Raw genomic sequence first — 15,305 nt, forward strand, 5'->3', positions numbered from 1 at the left:
TATATGTGTGTACAAAGTTGAATTCAATCAGAAGCAGTGCATTTATCACAGTGTTACGACACAATACATGCACGCCGCTGGTTCACTCAGCTAGGATCTGATATCTAACACAAGGAACTGCACCACCCGATTTCGACAGCAAAAGAAATTCAAACACAGAGTCAGGAGATTCAAGGAGCATGGGCACATTTTTGAAGCGGATAACAATGTTTCAATATTTTTTTAAGTGAAACAAGTTACCAAAATTGTAAGTAAGGCATAACAGTAAGTAATGACTTGCAGGCGATTACAATTTTGGCAGTGTGGTAATTAAGAGATTTCTTTTTTGGAGATAGAAAGTTGTTCTATTTACTGTTTCAAGTGGAATTTTGATTTAGGCCCTGAATTTCGTTAAAAGAACCTCTGCTAAAAGAATTCCCTCTGCTACAGAGGAATTCCAGATACAAAATACGGGGTAACGGGGTAGACTGTTCCAAATCCACAAGGACATTGCGCTCTTCCGGGGGCTTCCTCTTTCCAACTGCTCCAGTCGACTCCCCATCCTTCCAGGGGCAAATATTCGCTCCTGCTTTCGGTGTAGTCCCAATCTTCTCCAACTATCCGCCATTCAGCTCCCACAATTAGGAATTATTTTTATCCCTTCGCGTTCGCGTTAACTTCCACCGCAATGTTGTGGCGTTCGCGTTAACTTCCACCGCAATGTTGTGGCCGTGGATGCTGGGCCCAGTATTGACCTGTCGAGCCTACTCAAAGTGCGCGCCATTGTCAACGTCCAAGAGAGCGTACAAGCTCTCAGCAAAAACACGTGTGGGTATCATTCACGGTGCGCACCCGTCTCTCTCTCTCTCTCTCGATGCCGACACTGTGAAACACCACATCAAAGCCCCCGTACCCCTCCTTTGATTTCGCGTAGTGGCGGCGACGTGAGGGTTACCTTCGCCGGCGACGTTGTGCCCGCTAACTTGATCCCGTTCAAGCATCGACACCCGGTCCGTGCTAAGCGGCCGCGACCACTTCAGTGTGACCGCTGTGGCGCCTATCGCCATCTTGCTCGCGTGACGCCTGCTGCGGCCGATCACATGCAGCCAAGACTGCACATCGCAGCGAGCGCATTGCGTTAACTGCAGTGGCAACAACGCTGCAGTGGAGCCACGCTGCCCTCACTGGCAGCTCGAGAGAAAGGCAGCTGCGTTGTTGTCCACTCAGCAGCCCGTCACGTGCAAGCGGTCGCTCGAGCTAGCCCTAAAGCTCGCGCGCACGTGCCCAACTCCACCAAATGTAGACAGCCGCTCCTCGCCTGTCCGCGAGAGTCCAGTCTGTAGTAGCGTGCGGCAACCGAGAAGCCGTACTCCAGAAAACGACAGGGGCCGGTGCAGAACAAGGAATCGGCGTTTCTTCTTTTGGACACGCTTTTTATAGGCAGCGGTTCCTTATCCGCTGCTCATATCAGTGCCCGTGATGACGAAGTGGCACGGCATGCGCTTGACGTTACGTCATCACACAGTCCAGTCTAGCATCGCCTTTAGCGACACCCTGCGCGGCCACAGCTCCCATACATCGAAACCAGAACCGACTCATCGGCCCGCAGCTGCCGAGGAATCAGCGCGTCGCAGGGCATGCGCTAATTGCGGCTGTCGCTGCAACACTACGTGTTCCGATGGATATCACCCCTACCACAGATGACACTGCAAGCCAAATGTGCCCTGCTGTCCTCGCCGCACAGGAAGCCCTGAATCGTCGTGGCTCGGCTAGGCTCTAAGCGCCGCTTTTGCTTGTTTATCCTGTTTAGCCGGGAGTGGGCAATATAATAAATGTGTTTTTAAACGATACGCACATATTTCATTCTTGCGGATAACAATTTTCGAATCACCGAGTACAGCTTCTCTTCCCAAGGATTAGCTGTGTGGGAAAGTAAGCCCATTCATAAAGAAAGCAATCGATTACACGAGAAAACATATAGGCCAATATCACTAACATGTTGCTTCGTTAAATTAGTGGAACCCATAGCAAGTAAAGCAGTCATGACCTACTTTGAAGAAAGCAAAGTACAATGTATTATGCAACGTGCTTTTTTAAGTACGTCTGTCAGCCATAACACATTTAGTAGAGATAACACGCTTTCGCATGAATATTTAATTCCAAATTCCAAGCTGATGCCATCTTTATTGATTTTTATAGGCTTGCAATCGTGTCTTCCAGTGTAAACTAATTGAGGATACAAGCTGCATCAAAACTGAACACATTGTAGTGGGACTGGATAGCAGCTTCTTTATCAAACCTAACCCAGTGTGTTGCCATAAGCTATATGACTCTCAACAATAGAAGTTTATATGGCGTGCCCCACGGATCCGTATCGAGTCCATTATTATTTCTATTGTAGGTTAACCACATCACAGGCTAGACAGAAACTTGAGTAAAATTGCGGCTTTTTGCATATGAGCTCGTAATTCACACTTGCGAGTGAGAAATCGATGGTTAGGTACATTAATAACTACACTAAAGAATATAGCCCATTGATGTGACATGTTGGGAATGAAAATATATTCTGAAGAAAACAAAACATATGCCCATAACTCATAGAAAGACGATATTTAAGTAGAATTATAGATTAATTTGTAAAGATTTGTTAGAAACTTACAGAATAAAATATTTTGGCTGTGGGGATCGAAGTGCCTTCTCCCGCCGGCTTCCCCAGCTCACGCGTTGTGCTTAGCTCTATATCCAGGAACCGTAGCCATAACGGCAACATGGCGGACACGGCTAGCGCGCCGGGGCTAATTTCCTGCGCAAACCTTACTTCTCCCTCCCGGGGTCGAATCGCCGCACGAGCAAGTGTCACCGGGATGCGCCCTCGTTGGCCTCTCAAGTCGAGGCCCCCGGGGGCCCCCTCCTCCCGAGCTCCCTCCCGCTGAGCGCTTTATCGCCAGGGTTGCCCGATCGGGCTCTAACTGGTCAAATTGGGCTACGTGTTGTGCGGGATGCCGTCGAAAGTTGCGAGTTGGCTACATGGCTATATTAAGGCAATTTTTGTCATAACAACTTCCGAGTGCTGAGTACCACGTCAACAGTGACAAAATTCGGAAACGCCGGTATATGAAAGCCCAAAGCTCATTGATACTGCAAAGCTATGTAGGCCATCTCCAAGGCTGTGTTTTTAGGCAATGTCGGCGCTGGGAGGATGGCGTTAAGTCATGGCTGCCATGTTTCTGCATCATCATAGCTCTAAGCTCTCTTCCTTTTTTTATGATTTCGGCGCCACCTGCTACCGGTTCAGACGTGGTTCAACAAGAAAAACGGTGGGGCTTATATCTGTCGAGTACCTATTCCGTGCCGGTTTCTGTGCAAGAAACTTTGATGTGGACTTTCACAACAGTTCAAGTATTCGGAGGCTTGTCGTAGTGAGACATTTTCACCCGTGGTCTTTCAATGTTTATGAAGTGTACATCGAAACCCATTGCTAGGTTTTCCCGCAAATCACCAAGCTATTTACCCAGTAAATCTAGGGAAAAAAATCCGCAGGTCGCTTTAAGCGAGAAACACGTTGGTTCTGATCTTATCTGCATGTTCAGCGAAGCGCAGCTGTCTCGACTGCTGATCAAAACAATATATTCTGTTCTTGTTGTGGTCTGCATGTTCGGGAGAGCCCTGGATGAACATAGTCTTCCAATGAGAGCATTGACAACCTTTTATAGGAGAACTTCTCTCTGCAAAGAGCAGTGTAGAGCACGGTAGCACGTTGCAATCATGGCTTACACTACGTGATAGCGCCAGAGCCAATTAATAAGACGCGTCCCTCAACAGAACTTCTGGTTGAAGCAAACATGGTGCATTCTTGTGAGTGACATAGCGACACGTGAGTTGGAGGGCACGAACATATTCCGGCTACAGTAGTAGTCTGGCTGAGAAATCTGGGAAGAATCTCGTCGCCTTCTCAAAACACAGCATGGACAAGTCGGCGAAGTACAGCCATTTGTATAAGAAGGAATAGGAGAAGAACACCTCTTTCAGAGGTACATTTTATGAGCACCTTCGTATTTAAAAGCGTCTGGAGCTGCGTAATGTGGGAATGAAGTAAATTTCTTTCTTCATTCTAGAATTTTCTGAATTCATCCTGCAGTCAAAGGACATTATTGCAGCTGAAAAACATTGGTCACTCGATTGTGACCACCCGAAGCTGATCCGCGAGCTTGTAGTTGGCCATTGTTTTCCTGAGTGTTGTGTAAAATTACATCGGGTAATTCGAGGCGTGAACTAACAATAGCTCGAAACGTGGCTCAGTAAGTATCAATGACGTCATGAGTGTATTGGAAAAAAAATCCTTCGGCTAAGTGTAACAATAAGTACTGCCCAAATCCACGTCTAAGTGCCAGCTCTCGCTAGAATTGTTTACGCAGATCTTGATGCCTCTGTGGTGCTGGTTGTATTCGGCGGAAGTAATTTAGTAGCTGCAAATAGGCGGTGGGATTTGGACACCATCTATGAGACACGTGACAGGCATCGTCAAACACTTTGGCTATGTGTTTGGCTACTTTTCGTTCACGACAAATTTGGGTCTGGCTATTTTGGGCTACTGAGACCATCTGGCTTTTATTTGTTTGGGCCATTTGGCAACCCTCTTTATCGCCGCGGAAGATGCTCACAGGCCGAAAGCGAATTAAGTCGCCTTAACGAGTTGGCTACATGGGACCTTGCCTCCATTGACTTCTCGTTCCCGCGCTCGGTGGACCACTACCTGGTTATCCCTAACGCAGCGGGTGCGCGTACTCGATCGCTCTAGCGGCAAGCCTTTGCCCGTGAGTGCCGTAACGGTCGTACTGTGATGTATCCGGCGTGAATAAACGAGCCTTTGTTGGCGATCTGACTCAAGCGCCTTCTCTGTGCCGTGTCGGAGGGCTGACGAATCCTGCCGTAGCGCCTTCGTGCGTTGCAGAGTGGAGGAGCGTCGTGCCTTTTTCTGATCGTCGCTCGTAGGGTGAGCCTAGTGTTAACCCATCCCCATGAGGTGTAAGCTTTACAAGTGCATTTGAATGTAATACTCAGATGATACACGTTAGAATTGGTTCTGGAGGCTCTGTTTCTCGCGAAAAAATCTAGCTGCAGCACGATTCTATGTGAAACTAACGGCATATAAATCTTTAGCATGGCCGATTCTTGAGAATGATAGCATGGTGGCGGAGGTACCCTAACTAGAGTGGAACCCGTACGGGAAAGAAATCGCGCAGAAACTAAAATGTAAACAAAATACAGCGTCGCGATTTATATACAGTAAACATTCTCAACACGAGAGTTTAGGTATTCTTAGAAACAAGCAGTAGTGCCTACCCTCGCTCGTCATCGTGAAGTTTTTTCTATCGTATATCGGTTACCTTATTAATATGAATTAACGAGATAACGTGCAGCCACCCCATCGACACCCCCCCAGAACCTATCGTAATAAACACATCAGGCAGTATCTCACACAATGCGACACTTTCAAGCGTTAATTTCTTTAGTTGTCCAGAGAAATCTGGAATGCGTTCCCAAAGGCAATGATTTAATCAGTTTCCCTGGATGGCCTTCTCGCAGAATCGGAGCCATGGTTATGTTGCGCATTACAGCATTTGAGCGCGTAGTTCACAGCAGATTGTGTTGGATGAATGATTGGGCAAGGTTGCACGTGTAACTATATGTTACTTCACGATCTTAGATGTGATTACTGAAAGGTGCTCAAGGGGGGTGTTTTATTAAACCTTGAAACCACACCGCTGTCCTACGACTGATATTGTAATTGTTGTGAGCATCTTTTGTTATTCCTTCTTGATTCGCGGAATTAAAGCAAGTTTCTCGTTATGCTCAGTGTCAGTGTTGTTGTATGTCAGTTTCCTGTATTTAGGTTCTTTTCTTCTTTTTTCCTGTCATTCCTATGCTCATGTGCATTTTTACAACTCACTACTTGTTTGGACCTGTGCAAAGGCTCACGGCATTGGTGAATAATTGTTAAGTAAAACCTCTATATGTACGTTGTACAGGTACCGATACCTTAACGGGATTGATCCTCATAATCCTTCTCTGCATTTAAAATGATGCATTCGTTGCGAACCCTCTAACACTTGTTCGACCGGGGCTGCTGGCTGGCTTGGTGCTGCAGCTGCCTTGCTGCATAGCTCGGCCGCACGACAGCACTATATACCATCTTCGCTTACGGATATATAGGCTGCTCGTTTCGTTTTCTAACCAATTAAAGATAAAGCAAATGATATCTAAATATGCTAATTGCTACAGAAACATCCTCTAATGAACAACTTTTTATTAAAACAATTCTTTCCGTCTTTTTTATGCCTACTTTCTTTACCATTCATCATCATCATCATCATAAGCCTGTTTATGTCTCCTGCAGGATGAAGGCCTCTCCCTGCGATCGCCAATTACCCGTGTTTTGCACCAAGAGATTCCAACTAGCGCCGGCGAATTAGCTAATTTCATCGCTCCACCTAGTCTGCGGTCGTCCTCGATTGCGTTTCCCTTCTCTTGGTACCCATTCTGTAACCCTGATGGTTCAAAGGTTATCTAACCTGTGCACTACATGACCTGCCCAGCTCCATTTCTTTCTCTTAATGTCAATTAGAATATCGTCTAAACTCGTTTGCTCTCTGATTTGCTCTCTGAGTTAGGCACAAAATGGCAAAGTATCGCAGGTTCGCGGGAATGCCAGACAATTTGCGGGATGATAATTGCATTCTGTGTACACATAGACAGCGTCTCCCTGAAGCACAGAAGCGAATTCTTTCGTGTAAAAAAAATGCCAGCCCGGCTTCCCGCTTGTGCGAGCCAGCAGTACTGCTCTCAAAAAGGCGGCCAAAAAGCTAATTCTCTTTATGTATGGATAATTCCGGTCATAAATATGGCACCTGAAATTTTATCGATGTGGCTGTTACATTCATGTCTCGCGGCAAAGGTTATCTTGCTCTGTAATTTTCGTTATCTCAGCTTTAGTAATCTACTTGCGGCTGTCGCAAACCATCATGCGCGCATCCTGGATGCTCGTCGATAGCTGGGATTTCGCCAACATACAATGATTAACGTTTCATCAATGCGACGCAACCAACGTGGAACCACTGTGGGAAGCATGGAGCGTGTTTATGAATTTTTCGCCGCATTTCACAATAGAATGCTGCGGCACGCACGTAGAGGGCACGATATACTGTTTCTTCGACGCAACATGCGAAACGCCGTAACAAGCGTCACACGAGAGGTTGCATGCATGGGGTTGCGAAGATGGTGATAACTATATTGGAATCCATATCACTGCAAGAAGTTCGCATGACAGAGGAAAAAGGCACATCTGAGGCTAAGCCACATTACAGCAGGGATCACTTCTTAGATGTTCCCTGCCGCCTTACCTAATGACACACAATCACATTACGAGACGCTTAGTTAAAAAAGATACAATGATCCGAATGCGCCACTGCTTCACCACAATGTTTTGTACATCATGTTCTGATTCTGGATTTCTATTGTTGCTATCAAGAATTACGAGGAAGGTTTAGCTCGGGGCCAACTGAAATTCCCCTAGGATAAAAAACACGCACAACGCAGAAATTCCTTTTTGAGAGCCGCTGGCCTGATTAGAATAGAAGCCGCTGAATTTTGGACAAATTCTTAAATTCTAGCAACTGTAGAAAGCCGAAGTTTTGTTAAATTCCCCAAATCTTTTACACAAATGCAAAACTTTTCGAGAATTTGAAGTAAAAGATTGAAGCACTCAGTTTACAAATCCGTAAAATTAGACGAAAACCAAACATCAGTTTTGTAAACCGCGTCTGTTAGAGCACATCAACCAAACAAATTTGATTTATGTCTTTTTACGTAAATTTGTTGCAATTTTAACGCGGGTTACACAAATACTCACGAACTAGTCGTTTATTTGATACGTCAATGTTATAGGCGTGAATTGTCATGATAGCTGAATTTTACAGAATCGGATATTCTTCTTTATTTCGAAATTGCAGGTTGACAATTCCATTAGGTCCTGAATAGCTTATTCAAGCCTTGAAAGATTCAATAATATTAAAATAAAAAATACGAATAAAATTAAGATCAGCTTCCTGATAGTGATTAATATATATTTTATTAATGCAACAGGGCTCATAAAAATCAACCCTGTAGATGCTAAGACAATTGGATTCTCCGCTACCATGTAAACATACAGGACGTCCCGAGCTACAGCTTCATCCTAAAAGTGCGTCCGTGTCTTTTCGTATATACATGAGAGACCTCCCTGCAAACCCAGTACGTTTGAACCAACAAAGCATCGCTTGGTCACAGCTATCCCTACAGCACTGATAACGTAGGGCTTAGTAATTTATTGGCGACTGTTTCCTAGCGCTCAATTTAGTTAAGTACTCAAGGGAACGCATATAAGAAAATATATCTTACGCAGGCTTGAGATGAATATCAGCGGAATTTGACCGTCCCGTGTCGGTCTGAAAAAAAAGAGAAATAGTTGTGTCAAGATAGAAAAGCAAAACATTTTCCTCCTTTTCATGATCTTGTGGATTGCATGTACTTATTAGGCGTAAATAGAAGGTCCAGTGTCGACTGTCACTCTCCCGAGGTCAACGCGTGACCCTCACTGCCCGACAAGACGAAAACGGGGCTTTAAGATATCTCCTAAAAAATAAACTTCTTTTTATTTGAACGTTACGTGTTTTTATCATTGTCAATCATTTAGCAGTAATGCGATGAATAGTTCTGCCTCTGCTGAAAATTTATAGATTTCTTACGTTACATACAGCCGGTAATATTGCCACGGACCAGCACTATTGATGGGAAAGAGGCCAAGTGGTTCTGCGATTGACGGTGGCAGTTCTCAAGCTGACACGAGCTGTCGCTTTCTAGTCACTCATTGATATCCTTTCGTCTATTTTATGTATACTGCCTCTCGTCTGCATGTTTCCGCGTAACTTCTTGGCAAAAGTAGCATTCCTTGTGATGTTCACGTAAGTGCTCAGTGGACCCTACCTCTCCCAAGCTCCAGCAGTCGTCCCATTGATGATGTTATGGCTGTTAGTGGTCGTCGTCTCGCAGCCGACTACCACTTTAATCAGGCTGGACACGGACATGACCTGCAAAAGAGCATCAGTATCGCCAACAGGTGGATTTATCATGTTTCGAAATGCTACGCTTAACTAAAAGCGCCACACCTCAAGTCTACTTCAGAACATACGAAGATTACCTCGCCAGTTATGAAACTGAATCAGAACCTATACAACTGTTTAGTGACCGTGACTGTTGCGGCACTCTGCATACAAATGCTTTACGCCATTGCATGCGGATGTAATTCGAGCCTTACGCCAAACATAAAGAATTTGAGGGCGCTTGAGCTTTGCCTTTAAGAGTGGACGCACATAGGATTCAAACATCCCCGACCGCTTCTCCCGCTTCCCGGCAACTGCAGCTTATGTAACCCGATTCTTTACAGGGAAACGTTGGCGGCGAACGGTATGCACGAAGGCGAGCTTTCTGGTAGAAACACGGCCTCTTGCGTGGCCAATCTTCTGTTATTGTTTCGCATTTTTAATACTTCAATCTGAGGAGATTTACCATAATAGACATGCGTTGCCAGTGTTCTGTTTCATGATATTTGTTTGTTGGCTACTATTCTGAAAATTGCGATGGATACCATTGTAAAGAATGTAATCCAAGCTATGAGCAAATTCAGTGACAGAAGAAAAACTTTAGTGCCGTATTCAATACATACGACAATCTTTGAATACACTGTAACATTTGTCGGACGATCCTACCGCTGTTGCCATTTGTAGAAGCTGTCGGACGATCTCGCCGCTGCCAACATTTGTAAGCGTCGAAGGTCGTAGAGATGAACTTGAGAGGAACTCGACGTACTGGGTGTATTTACAGTATTTACATTTCAAACAAGTGATACATTTACACAGTCTAGCGTGACTCCCAAATGGAACCCGCAAGACGAAGCACACAGCAAACGATCACAAAGCTCAAGAGTACATTGACGAGCACAGACGAGCACGAACACGAGCAATCGAGCACTCTTTAGCAGCCGACAACGGCCGCTTATAAAGACTCCGTGTCCCTAGATCCCTAGATGAAGCAAAACGTTCGTCCGGTAATTGTCAACAAGCCGCCTCTCTGCGGAACAGTTTACACACACACGTACGCACAAACATGTTTACACAAACGTACGCCAAACGCGTTCGGTGTTTGGCAGGCACTCTCAGATCATGAGCAGCAGGTTGCCATTATCCCTCAAGAGAAAAGTGTATAATAGCTGTGTCTTACCAGTACTCACCTACGGGGCAGAAACCTGGAGGCTTACGAAAACGGTTCTATTCAAATTGAGGACGACGCAACGAGCTATGGAAAGAAGAATGATAGGTGTAACGTTAAGGGATAAGAAAAGAGCAGATTTGGTGACGGAACAAACGCGAGTTAATCACATCTTAGTTGAAATCAAGAAAAAGACATGGGCATGGGCAGGACATGTAATGAGGAGGGAAGATAACCGATGGTCATTAAGGGTTACGGACTGGATTCCAAGGGAAGGGAAGCGTAGCAGGGGGCGGCAGAAAGTTAGGTGGGCGGATTAGATTAAGAAGTTTGCAGGGACGGCATGGCCACAATTAGTACATGACCGGGGTTGTTGGAAAAATAGGGGAGAGGCCTTTGCCCTGCAGTGGGCGTAACCAGGCTGATGATGATGATGATGATGATGATGATGATGTACGCAGTATAACTGCCGATTCGCAGCGTCCAATGTCAACGCAGTCGACGCGGTGTCCATTGTCTCGCGTCCCCGTAGCCAGGTGGTCACGCCGGGGCCCAGCCGGCGCCTCTTACTTCCAGAGCTGACCTCGCACAGTGACCTCCGCCGCTGCCCATTGTCTGGCGTGTCCAAAGGCCCGTGAAAAGGCACCACGAGGCATCTTCGAACGAGGCGCCCGGTGGATTGACGCCGCCGTAGCCCACAGTTCTCTGAGGTAAGTTCATGGTTGATTAGTTCTGTCGTTACTGGTTCCTACAAAACGAGTCACCGCGGCGGGTGTTGAAGGCTTCGATGGTATCTTCGGTGAAGCTCGCCACGCTCGCAGCTGCAGCTGGCTGCGAAAACTTGCATGTTGCCACCTCGGCAGGCCATTCCTAACAACATACGCCAATAGAGATGGTGCATTGCTATTTCAAGGATTACATTCGTATAACTTTCCCAAAATGTGCCAGAATAAACAAAAAATGTTGATCCTTCCAAAACTCAGACGGTCTTGGTTGTAAACAACAAATTCCATTCAAATTGGTCATCATCATCATCATCAGCCTTGTTACGACCACTGCAGGGCAAAGGCCTCTCCCTTACTTCTCCAACAACCCCGGTCATGTACTAATTGTGGCCATGCCGTCCCTGCAAACTTCTTAATCTCATCCGCCACCTTACATGTCCTGCCCATGCCCATTTCTTTTTCTTGATTTCAACTAAGATGTGATTAACTCGCGTTTGTTCCCTCACCCAATCTGCTCTTTTCTTATTCCTTAACGTTACACCTATCATTCTTCTTTCCATAGCTCGTTGCGTCGTCCTCAATTTGAGTAGAACCCTTTTCGTAAGCCTCCAGGTTTCTGCCCCGTAGGTGAGTACTGGTAAGACACAGGTATTATACACTTTTCTCTTTAGGGATAATGGCAACCTGCTGTTCATGGTGTGAGAAAGCCTGCCAAACGCACCCCAGCCCATTCTTATCCTTCTGATTATTTCCATCTCATGATCCGGATTTGCCGTCACTACCTGCCCTAAGGAGAGGTATTCCCTTACCACTTCCAGTGCCTCGCTACCTATTGTAAATTGCTGTTCTCTTCCGAGACTGTTAAACATTACTTTTATTCTGCAGATTAATTTTTAGACCCACTCTTCTGCTTTGCCACTCCAGGTCAGTGAGCATGCATTGCAATTGATCTCCTGAGTTACTAAGCAAGGCAATATCATCAGCGAATCGCAAGTTACTAAGGTATTCTGCATTAACTTTTATCCCCAATTCTTCCCAATCCAGGTCTCTGAATACCTCCTGTAAACAGGCTGTGAATAGCATTAGAGATCGTATCTCCCTGCCTGACGCCTTTCTTTATTGGGATTTTGTTGCTTTCTTTATGGAGGACTACGACGGCTGTGAAGCCGCTATAGATATCTTTCATTATTTTTACATACGGCTCGTCTACACCCTGATTCCGCAATGCCTCCATGACTGCTGCGGCTTCGACAGAATCAAATGCTTTCTCGTAATCAATGAAAGCTATATATAATGGTTGGTTATATTCCGCACATTTCTCTATCACTTGATTGATAGTGTTAATATAGTCAATGGTTGAGTAGCCTTTACGGTATCCGGCTTGGTGCTTTGCTTGACAGAAGTCTAAGGTGTTCCTGATTCTATTTGCGATTACCTTAGTAAATAGTTTGTAGGCTATGGACAGTAAGCTGATCGGTCTATAATTTTTCAAGTCCTTGGCGTCCCCTTACTTATGGATTAGGATTATGTTAGCGTTCTTCCAAGATTACGGTACGCTCGAGGTCATGAGGCATTGCGTATACAGGGTGGCGAGTTTCTCTAGAGCAATCTGCCCACCATCGTTCAACAAATCTGCTGTTACCTGATCCTCCCCAGCTGCCTTCCCCCTATGCATATCTCCCAAGGCTTTCTTTACTTCTTCCGGCGTTACCTGTGGGATTTCGAATACCTCTAGACTATTTTCTCTTCCATTATCTTCGTGGGTGCCACTGGTGCTGTATAAATCTCTATAGAACACCTCAGCCACTTGAACTATCTCATCCATATTAGTAATGATATTGCCGGCTTTGTCTCTTAACGCATACATCTGATTCTTGCCAATTCCTAGTTTCTTCTTGACTGTTTTTAGGCTTCCTCCGTTCCTGAGAGCATGTTCAATTCTATCCATATTATACTTCCTTATGTCAGCTGTCTTACGCTTGTTGATTAACTTCGAAAGTTCTGCCAGTTCTATTCTAGCTGTAGGGTTAGAGGCTTTCATACATTGGCGTTTCTTGTTCAGATCTTTCGTCTCCTGCGATAGTTTACTAGTATCCTGCCTAACGGAGTTACCACCGAATTCCAATGCACACTCCTTAATGATGCCCACAACATTGTCGTTCATTGCTTCAACACTAAGGTCCCCTTCCTGAATTAAAGCGGAATGCCTATTCTGTAGCTTGATCTGGAATTCCACTATTTTCCCTCTTATACGCTAACTCATTGATCGGCTTCTTATGTACCAGTTTCTTCCGTTCCCTCCTCAGGTCTTGGCTTATTCGAGTTCTTACCATCCTGTGGTCACTGCAGCGCACCTTGCCGAGCACGTCCACATCTTGTATGATGCGAGGGCTAGCGCAGAATATGAAGTCTATTTCATTTCTAGTCTCGCCGTACGGGCTCCTCCACGTCCACTTTCGGCTGTCCCGCTTGCGGAAGAAGGTAATCATTATCCGCATATTATTCTGTTCCGCAAAGTCTACTAATAACTCTCCCCTGCTATTCCTAGTGCCTATGCCATATTCCCCCACTGCCTTGTCTCCAGCCTGCTTCTTGCTATACCGTGGCATTGAAGTCGCGCATCAGTATAGTGCATATTGTTTTGACTTTACCCATCGCAATTCCACGTCTTCATAAAAGCTTTCGACTTCCTGGTCATCATGACTGCATGTAGGGGCATAGGCTTCTAACACCTTCAATTTGTACCTCTTATTAAGTTTCACAACAAGACCTGCCACCCTCTCGTTAATGCTACAGAATTCCTGTATGTTGCAAGCTGTATTCTTATTAATCAGGAATCCGACTCCTAGTTCTCTTCTTTCCGCTAAGCCCCGGTAGCACAGGACGTGCCCGCTTTTTAGCACTGTATATGCTTCTTTTGGCCTCCTAACTTCACTGAGCCCTATTATATCCCATTTAATGTCCTCTAATTCCTCCAATAGCGCTGCTAGACTCGCCTCACTAGATAACGTTCTAGCGTTAAGCGCTGCCTGGTTCATATTCCAGTGGCGGCCTGTAATGGTGGTTTAGTTGGAACGCTTCTGGGCGTTTTACACGCATCCAGAGAAAAGAACCAGTTCAGCTTGGAATGGACCACTGATTCCTCAAACTGCAATCAAATAGAGCGCAACGGCAGGCTGTCAAATCATGGAGCATCTTGAAATGCTACTAATGTCGAGCAACGGGCAGCTCAGGACCACGTGACGCTGCTTGCTCCAAATGGCCACAGCAAGGCCTTTCTTGGTTACTGCTACCTGGCTTCCTTCCTTGCGTCGAGAGCCGTCTGAACAAATTGTTTAGTAAAATTAATTACAACCTTCATGCGTCATAGCGAAGTGTGCTAAGAACATAATTGTTGAAGCACAGTTCAGTTAGTGCAGGATTTTCAATAAGATAGCGCAGTACAAAAGACGGAAAACAAGGCGAAACAACAAAACAGCTTATTCGCGACTAATCATAAACGGGGGAACTACTACCTTTCTAAAAAGTCAAGCACGCGTGCACCAACCTTTTTTGTACATATCTTTTCAGGCACATGGTCACTTCTCCGCATATGCTAGAATGATTGACGAAATTTGGCAGTTTTGCACTAAAGGCGAATCATTGACAGAAATACAAAAGTGTAGCGTTGCGCTTGAACTCCTAGAACTCGTTGGCACCATGCAGTACGCAGGCCACCTCTTGCTGTGCGAAAGGAACTGCACGCTGTTAAGAACGGCCTGCTGAGGTGCGAGTTTTGCCAGCCAGGTGCAAGAGCGGCGTCGACTTTTCCTGGAAAGCCACCATCACCCTCTAGCCAAACGGCGTCACTAAGTCTACTGTGTGCGGAGCACAATACGCCGCATCCTCGACTCTCCGTCGCGGGATTGCCGAGATGAGTTCGACGAACCAGGCTTTGTGACTGAACACGCCACCGCCGACCCGGTCTGCCGTGAGCAAGGGAGTTCCCGAGGGAACGTATTTGGAGGCCCCGTCCCACATGCCGTTCCTGACGTAAGCCCCGAATTCTGCGAAGATCGTCTGACCTCGGTGGGATCCCTGAAACCGGTGCGGAAGTGTGTGTGCCCTGCCGCTCAAAGACGGCTCGTCTACGGTGATTGTTCGAACGGTTCTCTCACCTAGGGATCGAGGGAGGACCGAGTGTTTAAAAACCGCTGTTGTGCGGCTGCTGAGTTAACTTTTCTCTCGCAGTCATGCTAGACTGATGAACTACAATTTTCTTATGTAGATACTGTAAATAAACCCATATTCCTCGTTCTC

General features: G+C 45.9%; 1 protein-coding gene across 4 annotated transcripts in view; it reads right to left on the reverse strand.

Annotated features, from left to right (window-relative positions):
- LOC139057418 (uncharacterized) overlaps positions 1 to 15,305 on the reverse strand; it is a 222,565-nt gene that overhangs the window by 87,930 nt on the left and 119,330 nt on the right. For all 4 annotated transcript variants that reach the window (XR_011512775.1, XR_011512774.1, XR_011512773.1 and 1 more), the window contains 2 exons: positions 9,001 to 9,104; positions 8,416 to 8,462 (listed from right to left, as the gene is read on the reverse strand). The gene's annotated coding sequence lies outside the window, so the exon portion shown is untranslated. The remainder of the gene's footprint in view (positions 1 to 8,415; positions 8,463 to 9,000; positions 9,105 to 15,305) is intronic.

The sequence above is a fragment of the Dermacentor albipictus genome, chromosome 3, assembly GCF_038994185.2.
Source record: "Dermacentor albipictus isolate Rhodes 1998 colony chromosome 3, USDA_Dalb.pri_finalv2, whole genome shotgun sequence".
Classification (NCBI taxonomy): domain Eukaryota; kingdom Metazoa; phylum Arthropoda; class Arachnida; order Ixodida; family Ixodidae; genus Dermacentor; species Dermacentor albipictus.